Source organism: Magallana gigas, chromosome 6 (genome assembly GCF_963853765.1).
Source record: "Magallana gigas chromosome 6, xbMagGiga1.1, whole genome shotgun sequence".
Lineage (NCBI taxonomy): Eukaryota > Metazoa > Mollusca > Bivalvia > Ostreida > Ostreidae > Magallana > Magallana gigas.
In genome coordinates this window covers 42351843-42372666 of record NC_088858.1, presented here as the reverse complement: position 1 = coordinate 42372666, position 20824 = coordinate 42351843, and the positions used below count along the sequence as shown (strand labels likewise).

The 20824-nt window shown below is 33.0% G+C and overlaps 1 protein-coding gene across 8 annotated transcripts in view; it reads left to right on the top strand.

The window, feature by feature from the left end:
- LOC105318922 (steroid hormone receptor ERR2) overlaps positions 1–20824 on the top strand; it is a 48121-nt gene that overhangs the window by 5675 nt on the left and 21622 nt on the right. The window contains exon 2 of one of the 8 annotated variants that reach the window (XM_020063577.3): positions 3341–3406. The gene's annotated coding sequence lies outside the window, so the exon portion shown is untranslated. Of the gene's footprint in view, positions 1–3340; positions 3407–9739; positions 9981–13525; positions 13828–19649; positions 19954–20378; positions 20534–20824 lie in introns of those variants that run through there. The other 7 variants (XM_011416243.4, XM_034469519.2, XM_066088880.1 and 4 more) reach the window with 7 other exon arrangements.

Genomic DNA, 20824 nt, shown 5'->3' with positions numbered 1-20824 from the left:
CTCAAAAACCAAGTTTTATCTGTGACATATCACTTTATTTTGCAATTCTCTAATGATAAACTTAATGATTCATGTGATTTACCCAGTTCTTTCATAATGGAGGCTTTTCAATAAAATACAAAGTTGGACACTGAATGACTCGTTTGTGATATTTGTGATGGTCAGGTTCTGATGAAAAATGCCAAATGTTCTCTATTTCAAATGAAAGCTACTTTTAATCAAAGTACAGTTATACATCAAAATCATGTCTAAAAAAATTAAGATGTTCAATTTTAACTGTTTCTGTGAAAAATAGGAACTTTGAATAGAAATTTTAGAACTGTGACAACTCAAACATATATTTAAATAATAAGGAATCAGCAAGCCTTTTCATTGTACATATTATTCCCGATGATCAAATATGTCTTTTTAAAAATTTCTCAAAAAGTTTTTCATTTTTCAGAATATCTACATCAGATCTTGATTGTGAAAATTTGTTGCAATGAACCTGTTTATCTCTAGTAAGTTGCAAAATAAAATTGTCGCGAAGAAAATATGGATTACAGTAGCTGCATATATATGCATTTCCATGTACATGTATATGAAACATGAGATGCGATGAAAGATGAAAGAGGGGTAAAAGGGAAAGAAAATGCCAGTGATATTAGAGACTGTTAATAATACATGTAATTTTCACATAATTTATTTAAATTCAAGGGAAGGAAATATGTTGGTACATATTGTATACTATTAAGAAACTACGTATCTACTTCATTTGACTAAAAACTTGTGACTTCATGCTCTGCGTATTACGTTCACAATTTCACCACAAAAAGAATACATTTTGAAATATGATTACCTCAGATGTATTTTAACTATATGTAGATTTCATAACATCTTCATTTTTTTTTTTATACCAGTTTTTGCTGGCTCACTTTATAAGGTGTCTGTGACGCCCAAATAGACTAAAGGTCACTTGGAGAATATCATATTCAGCATATATTTATATAATTGTTAAACTAGCTGAAGTAAATTGTAAAATTAACATTAATTTGAAATGCAAATCTCTTTATGAGTGATGCAATGTTTGCCTATTTTCGTGCCTCATGAAAAAATGTATAATATGCTAAGTAAAACCTCAAATGCCATGCAACTTTTTTTTTAACCCTGTTAGAATTTTTAAAGGATGTTTTATTTTAATCCAAATTTATTCAAGGCCATTTAAGTGTAATTACATACATTCATTTTTAAAGGGAACTATTGAAGATTATGAAAGAGAATTAATAACTTGTGTATTTGACGTACATATGGAGGTACTTACTGGTAATATATGCATTCTTTTTATGAGTTAAGGTTCCAACTGTGCATTTGAATTTCATTTTCCATTAATTTTGTTTGAAAAAAATGAATGTTCAAACATAGCATGATGATTTCAAACATGGTGATTTAATGTTGAAGATATTTTTTTGCAGACCTAGGCGAGTCAAATTTAAAAGGCTGTAATCAGCTTTTAAATAACCAATCAGCCAGGAAAGCTGAAACTTGTGTGAAAGCATCCTAATGTAGGGTAGATTCAAAGTTGTGAAAATTGTGAAAATTATGACACCCAGGGAAGGGTTGAGCCACAATGGGGGGGGGGGTTCAAATTTTTACAGAGGAATATATAGAGTAAATCTTTAAAAATCTTCTACCCAGAAACCAATTAGCCAGGCAAGCTGAAACTTGTGTGGAAGCATCCTCAGATAGGGTAAAATCAAATTTGTTCAAATCATGATCCCTGGAGGTAGGGTGGGGTCACAATGGGGGGGGGGACAAAAATTTTCATTGGAATATATAGAGAAAAATCTTAAAAATCATCTTTCTTAAAAACCATTTGCCTAGAAAAGCTAATTTTAGTGAAAGCAACCTTAGATGAAGTAAATTCAAATTTGTTAAAATATCAAAATCTTGACACGTGTGTGTGTGTGGGATGGGGGATTGGGGATCCAATTTTATGAAGGAAAACATTTTCACAAAAGCTTAGATGTTGTTCATGTATGGATTTACTTAAATGCAAGAATTTTGACATATTGCTGATTCTCTAAAGTTGTTTAGACTTTGGTCTCTGGACAATCCTTGGGCCTCACAAAGGCTTCAGAGTTTTGATGTAGGTTTATATCCCATATAATTTAAACAATTGTTTAGGATCTTTTTAAGAACTGCAATGCTCAGCATGTGATATAACTGTAAAATCATTCTGTTAGAAAAGGGACTTGATTATAATCATAAGAATATCCAGGGGAAAATGGATATTTATTTGTACAGGATATTATACATGAACTACATTGTTCAAATATTTTGTATCATATAACTCCATTTATCCTGCCTATCGTTGCTCAGCTGAGCTATGTGGCCCATGGGCCTCTTATTTTATTAAAACTTCAAGTAATATCCTGTAAGCTTACATTGCTTGTATGTGCAATATAGCCCTTGGTTAAACAATTGCATAATTATCATAATGAATATATGAAATGAGATGCACTTGTACCAAGAAAGAGGGGTACATACAAAAGTCTTGATTTCTAACTAATATCAATACAAGTGCACTCTGGAAGTATCAATGATCAATTTATAATGTGTCTTTAATCTTTGATAGGAAATATTGCCAATTGGCCATGTATTAAAATAAATACATAATTGGGGAGTATATTTATATCGGCTTATCAAGATGTTTTTGCTCTATGTGCCCGAGTGATTACCTATACAAGATTAACGGGACTACCTGAGTTCTAACGGGGCCCCATGCGAGCTCAGACTGAATGTTTTTCCATGGTGAATTCATTTGTAAAAGATTAAATTTCTATACATAAATTTTCCAGCCCAAGTCATTGAGATAGCCCCCATAGTATTGCCTGAATAGTAATAAATATGGAAATGATTCCTTGTGAATGGTATTGCTGGTGTGTCTATAAATACAAGTATTGGTACATGTAAGTGTTGTGTATGTGTTTTGTCGGTACAAAATATAGGGTTGGTTTGGAGGTGGGATACAATATAGCTTTAGTGTTTGATTCCCATGACATAATCATCAAAGGTTGTTGACTGCTGTAAATATTTAACCACCATGCAATTATGATTAACATTGTAAACTTTAAATATTATATTTTATCATTTAAAGAGCTATGTGCCAACCTTAATCTGAAACAATTGTAGTTCAGACATCAGATAATTCAAGATTTAGCCCAAGTCTAAGGGCGTCTGAAATACAGTGATGTTTGTATTTATCATTGAATACTTAATTATCTATATACTGTAGCATTCAAAAGGAAAAAAATCTCATTAAAATGATGTATATTTAAATCTAACATGTTTGTTTTCTCAGATGATATCCTGATACTATCTTCATGCATTGCAGAGCTTAGACCGACACCAACACATTTGGAAAAATGTAAGTACATTTCCTTCTGGAAGTAGATTATTTTGAATACATGTATAATCATTTGTAATGTTTATCATGGGAACTGAGTATATTATGAAGAGTGAAAACACTGTCCTACATTATTTCTAAAAGTGGATTAGATTCATGCATATTTGTTCTAATTTCCATTAAAACAATTGAATTTTGTACAAGATCATATGTACATGCAATATTCTCTAACAGGAAAAACTGCAACACCAGTATAACAAACTCACAGCTGCATGTTTTTGCATGAGAATAATGGTACAATTATGTCATAAAGCAATATATTTACAGACATTTCCATGCTTTTAATGCCAGATTAACATAGTCACAAGTACATGTAGGTACTAGCTATAGCTGAACCGAACTGGGTACCCGTACTAGTTGGTGACAGCTTAATGTAACTGAACCCAATGAATGCTCTCGAGCATTGAATGTTGAAAAAAGTCTGTTCTGAATTTAATTTGTCCAGAAATAGGTCTATTTATATCTGCCCATCAGCAGGTTTGTTGCTGTCTGTTTTAATTTCAAGGTCGTAGGTACTGCAAACATCTAAATTCGGAAGTCAGGAGATAGGAAACTGTTGTAACTATATAGAATTTGAAAGTTTGGGGGGAAACTTCTACTAGGTAAATTGCTGATAGGGAGTAAAAAGAGACATTTATTTTACCTTGGGTGCACTAACACTACTTAGTTACAAGTATGTCAAACTATTTGGGTCATTAGAAAAACATCCTAGTGATTTTTTCACCTAATTTCTTTCCTTGCAAAGAGAACCACTTACCAGTAAAAAACATTTGTAATTATGTCACAATTAACAGTCTATAATGGTGTGTCTTATTGGTCAGTCAGCTGCAGATAGTGAGCCTCAGTTAGAACTTAATTTTATTGAGGAAAAGAAATAGAAGATGTTATTTTATATTTACAGTCAAACTTCGTTATCTCGAACTAGATGGGACCATTTAAAAACTTATATCAGAGTATTCAAGATAACGAGGGTAAAATATTTAAAAAATAAGTGGTTGGGACTTACAAATTACTTTGACATATCCATTCATGATTCTATATCAACGAGATATCAGTGTTTGAGATATCGAAGTGCAAATGTATAAAGTTTTTGTTCGGCTTTTCTGATTTATTTTCTAATTTTTTCCAACTAAACTCATATTGCTTAATTTAAACTTATTAAAAACTTATGAGTTATGATGGAGATCCCTATTATGTTAAGTCGAATTGTACCCCCACTAGTCAGAATAAATCTTTAATTTCTTTTGATAAGTTTGGGGAAACAAATAAAACACCTTCTAATACATATTCTTATCTACTAGACCCTGCATGGGTACATGCTTCCAATTTCTTAGAATACACAATTCCATGCAATCAACAAGCTATTACTGTACAGCAAGATATATTGAAAAAATACTGGTAATGTTTCTTTGAATTGTAGGTATTGTGCAATAGTGAAGGATCCAGTAGTCTTATGTTAAAATATTAAAATAAAGAATGTTGAGTACATGGAAATTCAGAACTTTAAATTTACAATTTTAGTCATTGGTTTTTTGTCATGGGATTTTAAATTAACACTCCCAGAAAAACAAGCCCATGCACTGTGTCAGGACAGGTTAAAAATTCGACTATGTTTGACTTCTGGCTGAACCAAGCTCCTAAAATTTAAGTTTGTTTTTCAACTTTTCCTTTTAAAAAATATTGGTAAAGTTTATACACCATAATAAATGCATATATAATTTTCAGTACTTTTTGTGATATGAGACAAAAATTCTTTCACTTTCAATTAAGGTGGGTCCCTACACAGACGCGTCATCAATTTAGCAGATATAATAAGCTTTAAAATCGAAAACAATATTTGTTCAGATTTACCGTTTTTTGCCCTAATTTTTAATGTTTAATTGATAATTCTGAATATGATAGAAGCAGTCAAGTGTAAATAATGTCTACAAGTACATAAAGGTTTTGATCTTATTGAGTCCAAAAGTTGGAAATCGTGAATTTTAATTGTACTGAGATTTTAGTACGTTTGTGTTTATATATGCAGAGGAAAGGTACCGTTAATCCAAAAAATTGATTTGTACTCAATACATGTAGTTTTGAAAGAAGAATTTTAGGGTTTATCAAAGCAAAGAAATAAAATGCTGTTTTCTGATGTATTTTTAAATTGTGTTCGTGACACTTTTTTAGCTGCATTTGATAAGGGGGTATGTGTGTTCTAACGGTCGTAGAAAAAATAGAAGCATGTGAAGTCCTATATTTTTTTTGCTTTTTAGTTGCAGTAGACATAAATCTAATATTTTAAAGTTTAAAAAATGGTGTTTAACCATAAATTTATGAAGATAAGTTAAAAAATGTGAAATTATGTAAAAATTTTGAAATAGCATTTTTGTAACATTTCATTTTAAAATTCAATTTTGATAATCAAATAATGATAATCACACTTGTTATTACTTTCTTACATATTTAATGATTAATTAAAAAACATTTGAATCTTTGTTTTGCAGTGATATTTTTTTAATATGATACAAATAATGATTTTGGTTGGAATCATGTGATTGAAGAAGGGGGTATGCATCTTCTGGAGACTCTAGCGATAAAAGTAAATAGTTAAGGCATGTATTTTTGGGGCTTTTTTATTACGTAAGGTATTATTCTACTTCATTAATGAAAAAAACCATCACTTTAACCACAAAAATCCTGAGTAGGGACCTACCTTAAGTGGCACATAGTCAATTGGATATGAAAAAAAATGAAGAGAGAGAGAGAGAGAGAGAGAGAGAGAGAGAGAGAGAGAGAGGTTTCTTTGAATGAATTGTCTCCCTTATCTGAAAGACATGACACCATAATACATGTAATCAATGAAAGCCTATAGTGTGATATATCTTTCTTTAAGACTTGACATAGGTCAATTTTGAGAAAGAGCAGCTCCAAGTCTACAAGCTGCATAGAGGCTTAGACAAGAAGTAAGGACAGACTCCAGATTTGGCTGCAATAAAGGTCAGCAATGTGAATAATGCAGAATCCCAGAATAAACACATGCTGCTTCTGAGCTCAACGGCCTTCTTATAAATGATGGAGGCTTCACGAATTCTCATCTAAACCCCCAAATCAGCATAGATCTATATTGACAAAAACTCTGACTTCTTCAGAGAGTGCTGGCTTCAAGATATATTGTTGTTTTATTGAGCGTATTGTCTGATAAAATTGTCGGTCTTCATTATGGGTATCAAAGCTTCTTGTTTTCATCAAGACACCAGTAAAAAGGATTGATATCGCTGGTAACGACTACCTTCAGATAGTATTTACCCTTTCCTCTGCTGTCTTTTGGCCCTCATCTTCTAGTTTATTGATTGAAGCAACTGCAAAGTTGTGGGATGTTCCAAGATGTGCATGTTTTAATGCATCAAGGCTCTGTTTGCTAGTTATTGACTGGTAATTAATTATGATAGTGTTAACAGATTCTGTATCTTTCATTCTATTTTTTGTCTCCCAAGGAATGATCCACATTGGCAGAGAGGTTCCCTCTCTAATATAAACACATTTCATAAGCACAAGTGTATGACATAGTTCACCTAATGCTGTAGGAATTATAGATCCTCATCACGAATCCTTGCTTTTTTATGCAAGTGTATTGATCTCGTCTCCATGAGGAAAAGATGTTTTCTGTTTTGTATTGTGAGACATTGGGAGACTTGGAAGTCATCAAGCCACAACAACATGCTATAGAATGATATTTTAACTGAATTTCTTTGACAGATGCCATATCAGGATTGATCTTTGAAGACTGATAGAATTTGTCGTAATCAAATAACGCTTCATTGTCGGCCTCATCGGTTGTTCTACTGGTGATCACAGAGACTTCAATTTTGCAATTGTCCAAGACATTTGATGTTTTTGGAATTGCTTCCTTTTCTATGGTTTTATGCAATATTTTACTCAGCCAAAGATACAAATTTTTGCTTCCTGGTGTCTGCTTACTTTAATTTTTATTTTCAAATTACTATCAAATGAATAAAACTTTATGGTAAATCTATATTTTCAGTACTGTATACATAAAGCGCATATTCAATGTGAATCAATTTAACTGTTGTATCAAAATTCAGATAGAACAATAAACAATCAAGACCTATTAATGTTTGCTTCATTAGCGTGGGTTATGTAGGAAGTCGCCATAATGATTAATTGATTACTTTTCCTCCTGTTTACCCTACTTGATATTTTAAGGATAAAGTAAAATGAAAAAAAGATTTTTTGTTATTGCTCTATTAATAATTCTCACAGCAGATGGGGTACCCGTATCTGTACCAGTAATTATATGATTACAACTTAGTATCAAGTGCTGTTGGTTCGGAATTAAATTATGATTAAGAGTTGCAACTTTATCGGTAATCTTTATTAAAAGTGAGATGGATTTAGGGTCATTGGATGTCCTTTATTTTATGAGATTTCTCACTGAGACTAGCATTGAGGGCTTGATATTGATTATGTGGCGATTTCCTTGCTAATGACTCTTGTCCATCAATATCCAATCTTCCTGCTATGATCAGGAAAGACTTGATTAAATTCTGGTTTCTTTTAACCATACAATTAGAGCTTTGGCTTTAAAGAGCATTTCAAAATGGTTTAATTCAATTTTTCATGCAGTATGACTTTCATTAGGTTGTTTACCCTCTCACAGTGGGTCCTAAACAACTCGATCTTTTGCAGATTTATTTCTAAATGTATTTTAAGCTGACTAGTTTTGGCATGTGTCGCAGACTTAGCTTCTGACTCTCAATTCTGGATTTTTCTGCCAGGTGCTTTTTTTTTTTTTGCTTTTGCTCATCTTGCATTATCATAACAAATGCAAAAATATTCATTTGCAAACCAATTCATGCGTTTAATATTATTTGTATTATCATCTGTTTAGAAATAGCAAAAATCAAATGCACTTTGATATTTGTAATCAAAAAGTCTTAAAATTCGCACTGGCAGAAAAAAATTGAATGCATATGGATTTACATTTCTATCATTCTCTTTATCTCATCATGCAAGTTATTGCAGAGGGGATCTGGCATCACTGTTTGTATTTGTTTATGTTATTGTGTTAACATGTTGGTGAACAATTTAAGTTTGAGTGCAGATTAAAAGAGAAAATTAGGACTTGTCTGGTAATAGCATTTTCAAAGTTTACATACATTGTACTTCTGTGCCATTTTAATAAGACAAACTGTATTTATTTCCAATTTATATGCGAGTATCAATTAATACAGGGAGCTTAATTACCATGCTACAAATATGGACATTTGATATTGAGCCAAATGTAGTTAATTACTGCAACAATTTTTAGGGGAAAAAATAAAACAATTCTGCAATACAAAAAGTGCAACAGCTAACTCCTAAATTTGAGAATTTCACCAATAGTGATTCCTTATCTTTATGTGTGACATTTCCTTTGCTTGAAGGTTGCAGTGGTTTACTCAATACTCATAAAATAAAGTCTTTATTTCATATGTGTTCTATCAGTCGAGTTGAGATAGCTGTTTTAATGCTTGGACAGTTGTAAACTATACTTTTGCTTTAGCTAGTGCACCATTAATCTTGTGATACTGGATCCCAGACCTTAATATTACAATAGATAAAATGTATAAGCTCCTGTGTTGGTGTAGCCCACAATTTAACAGTACCTGTATTTATCATAAAGCTTTGTTCGATGTTGATACCAAAGCTAAGTTTTCATATACCTGGACACAACAAATAAAAAAATCTTTCTTCTTACACATTCGAAAGTAAAAATGCCCTGTTACATTAGATACTATGTCTGATAGGGAGGTCTGACTTCAAGTGCCATTGATTTTGTTTAGCCTTTCTTTACACCCTAGGGTTTTTTGCGCCCTTTTTTTGACTGAGCTGATATTGCCTTCTTTGATTTGTTACAATTTTCATACCCTTGAAGAGATAACTATCGGAAACATTTTGTCATCTGTATGGAATTCTAGTTTGAAAAAAGTTTTCGAAGCATGAAAAGTGTTGATAGAGATTTAAACCTTATACTTCTCTGCACTCTGCCATTAAGATAAGAAAATAATTGTTTGGGTTCTTTTTTATTCTCTGAAACAACTGCTACCCGTATTAAATGTTTCATTTAAACGCTAGGAACTGAGACCTTTAGATAAATGAATTGGGGTGTAAATTACCGGAATCACAGGAACAATAAAAAATCCTCTTAAAATATATAACAACTGATTAAATGAAAAAAAGGCCTGTATGAGGCATTCGCCTCTGACTTGCTGAGCGAAAAGAATTGGCGTTAGCAGACTAGGATAGACGTCACTAGCCGTTATAGAGCATGAGGTTTAAAACCGGCAAGCTTGCAGAGTATTGAGTTGTAGTGCCAGAGATTTTACAGGTACCAGCACGCGTTACACAAGCCCACCTGAGACAGCTGATATAAACACTTACCTGACAATTACTTAATTTTCAATCATTTGGCATTCTGGGAATTTATTGTTGATGAATACTTAATTTTGCATTTTGTTAATTCTGGAAGACTGGAGAAAAAAATTATTTGCAGGTAAGGTTTACTGTTACAAATCTTATTTTACTTCTCCCAAATGCTCAATACTGGGATGTTCAATTTTTCATATATATACCTACATTTACTTATGTAAATGTGATGGGCATTTATGGTTCCTATAAAGTGCACTTGAGGCTTATACCAGTAGTGAGAGCATGAGTTGACAGCTTGGTTCTGTGAAAAGTACAGGTGGAGTACTATTATTCCCCCCATTGTGTATAACAAATGGAAAGTACACAAGAGATGTCAGGCCAATTTGTCTACAGAGAACTGTGTATTGTGTGCAAGAACAAACAAAACCAACTATAAATGATTCCATTGTTCTCTCAAGAAATTAAAATTGCTTATCATATGCATGTGCAACATTTGATGGAATTCACAATTTAAATTTATGATAGCGTCTAGACATCTTGTTTGTCACTTTCTATTTACTGTAATTAACTAACGAATATTGACAATAATGGAATTTTTCATAAATTCAACATTACTGCAGTAGTTTTCAAGCAAGTGAGAGATAATTATTTGAACTTTAGAGCTTCTGCTTTTCTAGGGACTTTTACCTTCAGCATGTTGGCTATTACCAGCATCTGGTAGGTGCTGACTATTTGTTTTAATCAGAACTCCTCAGTAGGAGCAGGGATTTTTGGTGTCTGAGAGTAAAGTAACACCCACGAAATATTGGATCATAATCTGGGGAAGAAGATTTAGTGGGAAATGGAATGAAGAGATTGTGATAAGAGTGAGTTTAGCAGGGTTAATAAACTTAGTTTATTAAACTATTATGTTGCAAGAGTATATGCAGTGCAGAATTTTCAGTCATCTTTGGAATTCTTTGGTTTGTTTCTTTAAATTGCAATTACAACTGCTGAAGCAATGCATTGGAGTTTACATGTTAATTTTTCCATTAGTTAATGAAGAATTTACGAAACATAAGCACTTCTGCTGATTGTACAAGTTTGTGGCTGGTGGCCCTTTGGACTAATGCCAGAGTCAGGTCTGAGCTGTTCAATGCTATTAGCACATTAATTAACAGAGTGTAGTGTATTGATTGGAAAAGCAGGTTCACAACACTGATTCCCTAGGTCACTGTCCTAAAGGAAACCCCCAGATTTTATGAAAGATTTCAGTGTCAAAACAAGGATCACTAACATCATCTTTGAAAAAAAAAAAACCCATGTTATCTGTTTTATATAAATACGAAAGGCCTTAATTTAAAAACAAGCTATGAATTCCATATGATAATAAGTATCATGAATTTTCCTGTTGCATTCATTATGCACCGTATACCACATACAGACTTTCATTAGACCTAAGTAAGTAATACATGTAGGTATAAGAACTAGTCTTGCTTAAATGTTGCAAAATCTTTCTATGGTGCGCCTAAAATACAAGTTACCAGGTATACATTAATATACTAGTATACATGTACTGAAACAGTATATATGTTTGCAGTTGTAAATGGACTTTTGAATACAGCTCATTATGACCTGTAAGTGTAAACTAACTGAAAAATGATAGAACATGTCTTACTGTAAAGTTTACTTGCTAGCACCTTGCTCAAAAATCTCAGTGCCTTTTGCCCCCCTGTGTTTGTTTAGTGGGGTATGAATCGATTTCAGGAAGTTTTCCACTATCGCTCAAATTATAGATTTACTCATACTTGTCAAGGCCAATCGTAATACTCTGCTTAGGGTAATACTCTGTTTTAAACTACTGGTATTGTAGGGTCAAAGAATGAGTAATGCTTGATTTGGGGGTTTAAATCGTAAAGAAAAAATTCCTTCTTTTTTATCTGTCTTTGCAAAATTACCTTTTAAAATTTTGGTCAGTTAAATCAATTCAGGTAATTGAATAGGGTTTTTATGGTCTATACACCTAGCATTTTTTCTGCTGACGTATGAATAGCAACACGAAAAACCTTTCAAGTTCCTACACATGCGACTTTGACAGTATACTACTGCAAGAAGAAGCATGATTAACTCAGTTTCCTAATCAGAATGGCCAATATTTTTCAGCAGGTATTAGCTGGAGATTCAATCACTCGCTTTATTTTCCCACATGAGTTCAGAAGACATGGCCAAAGGAGCTGCTGTATAGGGATATTGATGAATTGAATTTAATTATTTGCGTTTGTGAAAGTCTCTGCCAACTGCATCAGCTAGCTTTACAGAAATCATTTTACTTAATGAAACTTCTTTTGGCAGTATAAGAGACTTTTATAGTCTATCACTGCTGTTTCTAAAGACGAATTAGAATCTCCAAAGACTATGGATGATGTTTTTGTGATCTAGCTGTGCAGAACTTGTATTTTGCATCTCTGTTTAACTAATAAAATGTATGGGAATGGGCGACAAAGAAATAACATAAGAGAGGATTATGAGTATCCTGGGTGCTGTAAATTGATGGCCATATGCTGCTAGCATAGAAATCTAATGCCTATAATGCTGAAACTGTGTGACAGACGTTGATCTCAAAGCTTACGCTGCAAATACTGGTATGTCTGTTGTGAATATTTAACTATTCAGTCTTCCATTATATATACCAAATATTCATAAGGATTCATTGTTTTAGTAAATTGACAGTGGTAAAGATGCAGACCCCGCCTGTGAGATGACATTTTTACCCAAATTGTTTATCTTGACAATGCTGGAATGATGATGACCAGCCTAGTATTTATAGTAGATGAGATAAGACTATCAATCTTAACAGACCATTGTTTACTCTGGCCATGTAACAGTATGACCTCGCTCTGATCTGGGCAGTTTACAGGTAAACAGTCCTTGAACTTTGTAAATCATGACCCATACTGATCTTTCTCAGGTTACATGGGTGCAGAAAATTGCCACTAGAAGAGGAAACAAACAATGGTTGACCTTTAAATCGATAAACTTGGATGAATACTGACCAGACCTTGTGAAGTTACCATTTATCATCCCGACATGTATGACGTCTGGCTTCTTATAATAAATGACAAAATTTCGTCATGTTTTGATATTTTGCTGCATTGTGACATCATTCTGACCTATATCATTTCTTCATCTTTTTTCTGTTTTTCATTTATCATAGTATATATTTTTCTTCTTTTGATATTAAACTTATGTGAAGTCTCTGTGAAAGAACAATGATCACTCTTAAAGTATGTTTAAAAATACAGGAGTACTTTTATCTACCAGGGATGTATTCTAGTATGACTTCTGTCTAAAATCAAACTTCCAAGTGTGTAGTATGATTCTAATTGGCATAGGTGCTAAGTCTGGAGATCCAGTGAAAGAACTGCATTATTTGCAATGAGATGTTCAATCATGTTTCATGTTCCATACATATATGCTCTCTTCTACAAAGCTTATTCCTCCCTATAACCCTGTCCGCTATCTGATGATCATTAATTGGAAACAGCAGAACTCATTTCCAATTGTTTGCAATCCAGCATCATTGATGGAGTGTGATGCCCATTGATTCCCTTGGTGCTATTTCAAAACTCAGGAATTTTACCCAGTGGTCATTAGCTAGCAGACAGCAAAAGCTGTTACAAACTGCGTAGAGGATTTGGTGTATTGGCATGCCCCATTGGAAGGATTAAGAAGAATTTGTCTCCAAATAAAGCACAAGAACATTACATGTTATTTAGTTATTGGAAGTTTTATTTCAGACAGATTCCCATAGATTCTACGTCAGCCGGAGTTGAGTACAGGCTATTTGTAGATGATGGTGGTGGAATTTATGCTGTGTTTTGTGAATGCGTAGAGAGTACATTCTTTACGAGTAGGCATTGACGTAAAACTGGGTTTCATCTTCGGGAGGCGATATTTATTAGCATATCTCATAATCAGAGCAACCACTTCAGGTAGGTATAAAAACCATGGCAATTGGTGCATGTAGATAGAAGAACCCTCTGTCACCTGACATCAGATCATTTATTCATTTTAGCCACTTACCTTTCAACAAACTAACCAATCATCACTCATCGGAGCACGCAACTTTTCTGCGTCACTTTTAATTGTTCTGTCCAAGGCCACTCGGAGGTTTCAAGATGAATTCATTTATATATTAGCTAGAACATTGCACTGGTTATGCAGGAATTAGAGTTGTCTATAGATAGTGAAATGTAAAACTTTGGTGCATCCTTGGATCATAAAATAAAAAATATAGTACTTGGAATATTTGCAGTAATAATCCATATGAAGTGACACTTTTGGTGTCATATATGACAATGTTCCTTAAATAACTCACAATGAATAGAATCTGAATATATTCTATTTTAAGTGTGCCATTTTCAGCATGACAATTAATATTTCTGACACATTCAACACTAACTCATGTATTGTTAATAGGAAAACAATTTGTCAGTTAATATTGGATTAAATTGTTGCACACCAAAAAATAAAATTGATAGTGAGAGATAGAGGAAGTTGAAGTTAAAGATTAAAGAGAGAGAGATTAAAAGATGAGATAAAGTACATGTTCAGTTCATAGTAGCTAGGATTTACTGAAGCATACATTAAGATGTCATAGGGGAACTGAGAAGTCATTAATTTATTGTCTTGACATAATATTTATGTCCTAGAATGTTTATTAAGAGGAAACCATAGGACAGAAAGTGTATGAATTCTCTGTTGAAATTAAAATGTCCAAGAAAAAATGGAAAAAAGTCATTTTGGATGCAAATTAGATGCAACTGGGACTAGAATGTAATGTGTCGTTTGTAAATTTATCGCACTTTTTTCTCAGCTTGGTGTGACAGTAATTGTTGCAGTCTGCTTTCTGTAACTTTTGAGGTATTGGACAAGGGGTTGCCTTCTGTCACTTTCGAGTTCATTGTCTGTCAGCTGAATTCTTCAACAAATATCACCCACTAATTGAGCAAATTCACTGTACACAGCAGTATTTGTCAGCTAATGAAGTCAAAAGGGTATTGCTTTACAAAAGAACATACCGGAATGACAATAGCTCATTATTTATAAATTAACAAATCGGTCATTATTTATAAACTAACAAATTAATGTTTCATTCCTGACTACATGATTATTTTTGAAATACATGTAGTCAGGAATGTCTGGCTTTATATAAATTTTGTCTATTGAGGTCTAGACATTATGTAATATGTCATGAGTTCTCTTGTGAAGCACACCTCTGGATTTTGGGGTGTAGTTTCATGGGTCTTTTTGGTATAATAGTAAGAACACATATTCAGTTTTTGGGGATGGAAATTTGTCTGTATAAATGGTATAAATTTAAAATAATCACAAAATCCAAATACTAATTGTAATGTAATGTAATCAATTTGTGAATGATAAAGTCTGAATAAGTGACCTGTACAGCCGATATGGTGTACTCTAAAAGATCTTACATTATAGATAATAATTCAACATTAGTCCATTTATGCATACAGACATACAGTACACATAATTAAGTCACTTAGGTTGCTTTATCATTACACAGTGGTTGTACTATATAGGTAAGTATGTATGCTGAGTGGTTGCTCTGCTGTTATTGCTGTCTGTTTTTATAATTAACAATTTAATTTGCAAAAATGTTCCTGAAAGATTTCCCTAAATATATATCATAAATCTAAAAATTATTTCCTTTTAATGAGTATGAGAAAAGTCGATCAGCATTGCTATGTTGCACTGAATGGAAGTGGGTTAGATGATGTGAACACCCTAATCTTAGGTGGACAGATAATTAATTGCAGATTTCTGATCTAGATTTCTATTGCCACCAGTACATGCACCTAAAACAGTGCAGTCTGAGGTATCACTGGATAGAAAAGATTTCCCTTTAAAGCATTTATTTTTTCAATACTGCTGGAAGAGATCAAGAAATTAGGGAAGAAGTTTATAAGTACAACTGTACATTTTCTGGTAGTCTGTTATGAAGGCTGAGAAATGAGTTTTGATAATTTCGGTAGAAACTGTTTCGATACTGAAGAGTATCCATAGTTTTCTTGTCAGAAAAAAGGTCAAGCCAGATGACCTACTGAAATTCAATGTGTGCATGTGCATGCATACATGCAGATACAAGATATAAGATAAATTTCAGAGATTGTAGCCCATGAAATAGAGTACAAATGATTGAAGAATGGAGCAGTCTTATCTGTGCAGGGATTGTTTTATATCAAATATGACACTCAGGATCCAGAAATTATGATAATTTTTTATTTTATTGTTTCTATGCAAAAATTTTTATCTTTCCATGTTCAAGTGAAACGGATTTTTAGGAGTCTGAGAGACATTGAAGATGTGCCCTTGAGAAGAAAATTGATTTTTCTACAAAAACCCTGGACTCTCCACAGGCCATTTTATCTATACTTTTACTTCATTAGAGCAACAATTAGGAGTTGTCTGTGCTTTATCTTGGCATTATTGATAGGGCTCTATCACAAATATGCTTACTGAGGAAATGGTGCCAGAAGATGGCTTATGAAATGCACAACAAAGTAAGAGTGTCATTGATCGAATGGTGTATGGCACCGAATCACTGTAAATGCCAGGGTTTAACATGCATGAACTCCCAAAGTTGGCATCACATTTTTCTGTACGGGTACTCATCATAACTTGATTATTTGGAAAGATCAAGATCATTCTGTACAAAGAAAGTTTTTAGTTGCATAAATAAAAAACCAGTATCTGTTTTGTAATGAATTGCATATTTTAATGTTATATAAAAGATAGGGAAATGTTTAGATTTTCTTTGGTTTTGATTTAAAGTATGAATATATGTAAGATACATGGATGTGGTTTATAATTCCTATCATAATGACTTGTTGCAAAAAATCATCAAATTTTTAGCATGCGCAGTCAACCATTAATTGCATGAGGAACTATGTAGACTAATTTTTCATTGTATTAATAAATACAAAATGTAGCAGCAAGCTGTCATAAGTTCAACTTGGCTACATATGTAGTTTAGATGTTTCTAAGTTTAAATGGTAGGTCGACGACTGCAATTCTGTTTAACATTTATATACAGTCATCTGAAACTTTTTTTCATTCCTTTAGGCAATCTTTAAATAAATTTACATACATCAGAGCAAGAAGTCATTTGGTGTACACTTCCTGAAAAAGTCATTACATAACGCACTGGCCTGAACACGAAGGAAATTCATCATAATGTACATTTTATGCATGTCCTTTTTTGAACAAAGTCCTATATGGTCCAAAGTCCACCTTAGAGGAACATCTTGGCATAGCCAGCAGTATGATAACCCAATCAAGGGCTGACAAATACCTGAATTACACTTACTTGAAGGTTCCATGTAAACAAGTCGACTGACTCGATCCTGTTCAAATTTTCAACATGTATGAAATTGTTGATTCGCTTCAATATCAAAATGAGGTATGATGGCCTAATTTTGAAAATTTGTTTACCCCAAAATGCACATTAATTCTACGAAAGAAAAATAATATTTGATGTCCATGTAAAATGACTTCCAAAACATGCATCTTTGACTTTCTATCACTATAGGTCATGGCCACTGCCAATATTCTTTACATGGAAGATTTTCATACAATTGTATTTTATTGTGACAGTTTTGGCATTGATTCCTCAATAAAGTGATGCAATACATTAATATAATTTTGACCTACTGCATGTATTTTTAGACTGGTTGTAAAGGAATCCTTTAATTGTGTGCCAAGCAATTCATTAAGCTGTCTTCATTTAAGGGATTGTATTGATTTGGGCTATATTTGGAGTGGTGAAGGAGTGTTGCATACTGCAAGACTACCCATGTTGCAGAGTAAGCCTCTTTTGCCTGTTTATGAACTGATGCTGATTACAATTCATTTTGGTACCACCATAATAAACACCTATGTTTTTCTAAGCTGATCAAGGGCGAGTGATTGGAACAAGATATGTGTTGCCCTCTACATTGGCAGTTACAAAAAATTAAGATATAATATATAAAGATATAATAATAATGTTAGCTACAAATATGAGATAATGTTGGACAATATGTAGATACAATATAGGTTACCCAGTCTCTGAGAGAATTGTGTTTTCTTTTTAAACAAAAAGAAAAAAACAGGGACAAGAGTCATAAAATTAACAATGTATTAAAATAAGAGATCATACCGGTATACTAATTGTAGATGGACTTAAAAAAAATTCTATTATGCTTGGTTTGAAATTACTAGTTTCAATATCTGATAGCTGATTTGTAGTTGGAATAATTGCTTCTATTGAAGTGAAATTTTAGAAACCATGCTGAAAAGATATTTTGGTAAGAAATGATCAACATATTAATTTCATTATAACTGTCTCTCAAATTTCGTCTGAGTTTCTTTCTGTCGTCTGATAGCACAAATATTTATTATGATTAAATATTGGATGTCATCTACTTGACTACTTAATGTCTTTTAAGAGAGTCACTCAATCCTTTAATTCAACCTGTTAGATACTATATATAAAAACCTGTCATATCAATAAACAGAAAATTAATCCAGCATTTAATTCCACTGGCTTGTACATCAATATGACAGATATATAGCGTGTTATCTTTTTAAAATTCACACCTCCATAGAGCAGTCATTAGATTTTCTCCCCTGCTCATTAATTCTTAGAGGGAGAGTTTTTCCAAGGCCAGAAATACCCTCTGTACAATTGACTCGCCTTGAGTACTTTGCTAGCTGTCACTCCCATGATGTATTTGTTAAAAGCATTTAGTATTAAATGCTGAATAGTTCGTATATTCCAAAACGAAATATATGCCTTTTTAAAAGGCAGGATGTGTCACCACCTGCTAATTAATATACATGTACTATGAAATATTGCTGTGCACCTGTAATTTATTAGAAAAAAAAATCTTTAAGACAGACAGATATTGTTTCCTTGAGAACAAGGTTTTGTCTGCAGTTACCAGCAATGGCAGCATCAATAATTTAAACTCTGAATTGGTATGATCCAGCGGTTTTAAGTTCATTTGTATTTTTTTTTTAATATATTTATTTTTAAAGTTGTTATGCTCTTGACTCATGAGCAGCATCTGTTGCATAGCCAATCCCATCGGAAGATTTTCATTGATGTAACATCCGTGAATGGGTGATCCACGTGGTATGGAAAACAATCCCTCATTGCTGATATTTCATGAAGTATTTATAAATGGGTCCGAGTTGGAAGAAATATCAGACTTCTGAATGGTAGTAATTCTGATGGGTGAAATATTACTAAAAGATTAATGACTGACGGCTTTGGTAATATTTTAATAATGTAAGTTACTGGAGCAACATCTATTCTTATTACATGTTACTTAAGAGATTTTTTTCGTAAATACATTTAAATTAGATTGACAGATAGGCAAGAGTTGGTGTGAAGTATTCAAAGTGATCTGTAATAAAAATGCAGGAAAAAGTTCCATCTCAACCACCCAGGTGTAAACTTGCTTCAAAACAAGATACACCTGATCGATATCTGTCTTGTTTACCTGTCCCAGTATTGACACTGAGGGAAAAAACAACATATTGCATACCTGAAACATTAGATGTTAGGGTAAATGCAAAAACAAGAGAGGGGGGAGTTGTTTTTTCAGTATGTGTGAATTTATTTTTGAGATCTTGTTTATGGACTAAAATCCTTTAGATTAAGTACAATACAGTATTTACAGAGGTGAATAAACAAATCTCTCTGATTACCACCTTTTGTCAGAATCTTGATGTTTTCTCTGTTCTTATTCTGGCCACTACCTGAAATCACCACATTTAAATTCATGTGACACAGAATGAAATATGTTGTAAGTGTTAGCGGAGATAGGCCGTCACTCAGCTGTGCACTTGATAATCCTCCACACTAGAGCGAAGGTAAAGCGCGAGAGAGCAGGAAACCGGCACACTATACCGGCTAGACCACATGGTGAAGAAGCCGGCTTTGTGCTAGCTAGCTTTGTGTGAGCTTCTATTTTCTTTTGTTTCATGTAAAATACCCCCAAAAGGGATCTAAAATTATAGTGATTTGGAAATACTCTGGCTTGATTAAGGTTAGTAGGTAATTTTTGATAAGAAAAAGTTTACAGTCAGGTGAAAAATCACAGGTGAAACATGTGATCAGCTGGGAACCAGCTGATTCTATTGTGGGTCAGGTTTTTTATGCATGGTGGAATGATATTCCTTAGCATTTATCGTTTTTCTACTAAGTTTCTTTCTCTCATGATGCAGCTCAATTAATAGAATCTAAATGGGTTTTTTTACAGTAATATTTTCTCTTTTCCCCATACGTGTGAATGATAGAAAGCTAGAATTGTTGTTTCCATTTTTGAAAATGTACTGATTTTACATTGATATCATTTATAAGGCATAAAGTACATACATAAGCATACAGTAAACTGAAATTTTCCGGTGCATAATACAGACATCAAAACATCCTGGATAGACTGTATTAGTAGTGTTAGTATTAATGCACTCATGATATGATGAAATTCTTCTGCTTAACCGGGTCACGTTTGCGCCATGCTTGAAATGAAAAAGAGATATTGCGCAAGACTCGCATGGCACAAAAATGGGGATCAATAGATAGTTTAGCATTACAGTTCATGAATCTTGTTGGATAGCTAGCTAGAGGTAGGGTCTTTTCAAGATTTTCTTTTCATGATTAATAAGATGAACAATTCTCAATCTACCTGTGCTTGAGGTGGCATGTGTACTTTTGAGATAATTGAATGGGTAAGCGTTATTGAGAAATGCCGGCAGAATAGCAGTGTAGATTTTCTTCATGATGAACTGGAAAATCTGAATTCTTTTTAAAGTAGAGTAGAGTCATGCACTGCATCACTCCACCATAAATTTAATATTATACTGTAAAATTATCGTATTATAAGTACAGTGAAACTAAGACTAATACTTGTAGTTGTT